The sequence below is a fragment of the Phalacrocorax aristotelis genome, chromosome 8 (assembly GCF_949628215.1).
Source record: "Phalacrocorax aristotelis chromosome 8, bGulAri2.1, whole genome shotgun sequence".
Classification (NCBI taxonomy): Eukaryota; Metazoa; Chordata; class Aves; order Suliformes; family Phalacrocoracidae; genus Phalacrocorax; species Phalacrocorax aristotelis.
Window position 1 is genome coordinate 3,339,757 of NC_134283.1, and position 3,862 is coordinate 3,343,618.

General features: G+C 42.5%; 1 long non-coding RNA gene across 1 annotated transcript; it reads left to right on the top strand.

Annotated features, from left to right (window-relative positions):
- Positions 1–801: 801 nt before the first annotated feature.
- LOC142060730 (uncharacterized) lies at positions 802–2,934 on the top strand. The gene is made up of 2 exons (XR_012661894.1): positions 802–1,604; positions 1,950–2,934. It is a non-coding gene; the product is annotated as an uncharacterized LOC142060730 (long non-coding RNA).
- Positions 2,935–3,862: the final 928 nt, after the last annotated feature.

A 3,862-nucleotide genomic window follows, 5' to 3' on the forward strand; every position in this document is an offset into this window, starting at 1 on the left:
TTGCTACAATTAGCTGCAGAAGCCCAATTTGGGGGTTTTCTCATTAACCTGTCATGTCAAATGCTGTATGATAAGATGGTGAAAATTGGGGGGAGGAGTGGCAGTGGAGGGGTAAAAGTTCATTGTGCAAAGCAAACAAACAGCAAGTCACTTGATTTTACTAATTATCCTAGCCTGTGGCTCTTTCAGCCATTATTTTTCCCCCCCCATCAGCGTATGAACTGACAAGATAAGATAGGAGCTGGTATTTTCTAAACTATCCCGGCTGACGGCGTATACAGATAATATGAGGATTCATTTGCAAGAGTGCACAGAAGATTAATTGATTTACTTAATGCTAGAGTAATCGCTCATTAGAAAAATAACTGCTGGCATTTGTGGGGAATGGATGTCGGCGTACACCGTAATGCCCCTCTCCAAGCAGCATCCTAAAAATAGCTTTTTGGGTGAAGAAGGGCAGTTTCGTGTTATTATAAATAATTATAAATGCATTATTATGAATTCTGGGTCTGATCCACAGCCCGGTGACACCGATGGTGGGTACAAGTTGGCTTGCGCAGTCTACAGAGCGGGTGTTTTATCTATGCATTTTAATGCTAAATTAAATCATGCACTAACACCCGTACGCTTGTCAGACCTGCGATTTCCCAGAAATACTGGTGCGTACGGGCTTAGCTGGCCTAAATATTTTGAATTTTGCCAGCGCTAGCTAGATCCCATCTAGCCCGTGTTCCCTCTTTTTGAGGTCAAGGTCTGCGTTTTTCTCCAATGCAAAGCCCTCAAACCTTACAGCAGAACTACAGTAGGAAACTGAGCGTCCTGAACACGTCCCGGCTCGATTAAATCTTATAACCCCACTTCCAGAGATGGGGAAATAAAGGCAAATTTAATGATTATGTGGTTTGCCAAGGACCTTACATTAAATCAGCATATAAACATGAAATATGCACTGCTTTAAAAAAGATAGCGCTCTCTTCTTTTTTTTCCATTATGTAAGAAGTACATGGATGCTTGAGCATGTGTTACCTTTATACGGTGCCTTTTATGAGATTTCAGAGCATCCTCACCGGGGGAGAGCATTAAGCAGCAATAGCTGCCATTGCTACCATTAAAGACATAAAAATCAGAAAGTTAACTCCCAATATAAAATTTTAACCCAAAGCCAGTAAAACATGTTATGTCAGAATACGGCTAGATCTATAAAGCGGGTTTCAGCAACATGTTGCAGCTGGTGCTGTGTATTTATAGCTTTAGAGGAAAAAAAAGAAAAACACAACACAACAGCCAACGCACACTGGAAAGAGTAGAAAGCATTTTAAAACAGCAAATTTGTCAATGTTTTTCCTCGCTGCGGAGTCGGACTCTGGGTCGGCACTGGTTTAGATTAGCCGTGTCCCGTGCAGTTTGACAGTAGCGACACGAACCTGCGGCGCGTGGATCTGAAGCAAAGATAGGAGGAAGGAGGAGGAATTCGGGGAATGTTTTTCCTCGGAGCGCTGTCGAAGCGCTGACGGTGGGACCGGGGCTGCGGTGACAGCGTTAACACTTCCCAGAGCCGAAGACCCCGACGCTGGAATGGCATTGCCCACCCTGAAAGTGAGAAGGTAAAGTTTATTTTTACTCTTTTTTTTCCTCCCCTTTCTCTCGCTCACTCTCCCATATACAGAATGTATCAAGACCACCAAGAGTGGCCATTTTTTTTTTTTTTTCACGATGATGTACAATTCACATTTGTTAATAAAAAAAAAAATTCTGCCTGAGGTCATCCACCTAGATTTTGGGTTTTTTTAAACAGGAAACGGGTTTCAGATGTTTATATGTTAAAAAGTAAGGCTGCTAATCTGCCTACCCATTTAACAGGCATTGACAACTGTCAAATCATTTCTCTTTACATTACTGGCTTTTGAGCTAAAAGTAGTTGCTTACTATCTTTTTCTTTTTTAAATCAGCAAAATAACCTCTATCATGCGATCGCTCGCTTTCTGGATCTGCTCGCTGACACCAAGCGAAGCTGCTTGGGAAAGAGGAATCCAGCGGTTACCATGCAGTGAACCCCAGAGCTGTTACGCTTATTGAGATCAACTCTTCAAGGAGGGGAGTTGGAAGAAAAGCTCGAAGAACTGCAGCTTTGGGGGTTTGCAGGCGGCGTTTGCGCCTGTGAGATGCAGCGTGCCCCCAAAAAGCTGCAAGTTTTGACTTGCGAGCCCCTGGTGACAGCTAGATAAGGATCAAATAATCTGTATTTCTAGATTCCCTTTCTGCTGTTAGCACCGCACACTTAGAAAGAGATTCAAATAATCCCTATTTTTCTTTCCTTCATTTTAGCCCAGGCAGGAAAGGTCGACCCCACTAACAGCCCCTAGAGCTGCCGAAGCGCGGTGCGGACTCGGCATTGCCCACAATTTCTGGCACGGGTTTGTCACGGCGGCAGCCACGACGTGTTTTTTTCCCCGACAGCTTGTCACATGCTACTCGCATTTTTGATGTGCGTTTTATTCCTATTTCTCAGCTCAAACGGGCACCGGGGCGGGGGGTTTGTGCATCAAATGGAGCTCAAAACCAGTTAGTGAGCTTCTAAGCGCACGAGAACGAAATTAAAGTAGCGAAGTACTTCATTAGCGAAAGAGACAAAAATAACAGGTAAAATGTCTGAGTTATCTTCCGTTGCAGGTAAAGATCCTGTGGACTCTCATGCAGATTTATCTGGAAAAATACTGTGGGATCGGACTAATTTTCTGTCAAAATCTATTATTTCTGTGAATATTGCTTAACTGTGTGCACGCAATTTTAATAATGATTTACTTGAAGTAGGTAAAAGGTAAATGGTGAGAAAACATGCGTAAAATCTACTGACTGGGCTGAAAGACAAGTGATCTGAGCACTGAAGGATAAAAATGTATTCCTTTTGAATAAAAAAACCCCAACTTTCGAAGTTACTTTGTACCACCTAATTAACGATAGTTTTTCTTTCTAAGCCTTCTAACAACAAAGCCTGGCTTCTGACCTGAAACTCAGAGGCAGCAATAATCCATCGTTAAAAACCTACGCTAAACATACACGGTATTAGAAAAAATAAATGCAGGAAAAAATGGTTTCATTTGCCCCATTTTGGCAACCACAGAATACATCATATGTGGTTAATTTTGACTCAGTTACATGAAAAGCCTGGCGTGGCAAAATTCAGCCGCATATACAAGTGACACTAAGACGGCATCTGGGGCATAATTTTTCTGTGTGATGATAATTTTTGCTCTTCAAAAAAAAGGTGAAGCTGCAGAACTTCAGAAGCTGTTTATCCCCCATTTTAGAGTAAAGATTTGGCTGCTTTACATCGCAATTGAGAGAGGCGCACCAGAAGCATGAGCCTGACAGCCAGTTCTCCGAGAAAATAACCTCATTGAATCTAAAATACCTGCTCTGGGAATTTTACTAATTCGGCCCATCAATTTTCTGTATTTCTAAAAGCCAAAATTCTGTATCTCACCAGCAAGTTAAAGAAAAAAACCCTTCTCCTTGGCACTTCCCCTGTTACAAACGTGGAAGCTTGCTGATGACCACAAATATATTGTAAAAACGTGCAAAGCAAAGGCAGTGATATTTTCCAAAAGAACACCTGGAAGGTGTAAATCAAAAATATTGTAAACACGTCAGCTGGGAACATACGACAGGCACACAGGGTTGCTGTGCGCGCAGCCCGTCGGGCTTTGGAAATCCGAATCGATAAATCAGGGGATGAACCTTAGACTAATAAACAGTTCTTTTATGAAAAGGAGATATTCTCTGCCCCTGCAGCCTAACGGCGAGCGAGCGAAAGATGAATCTCTGACGTTTAGAAAAATGCAGGAGGTCGTTCCCAATCATG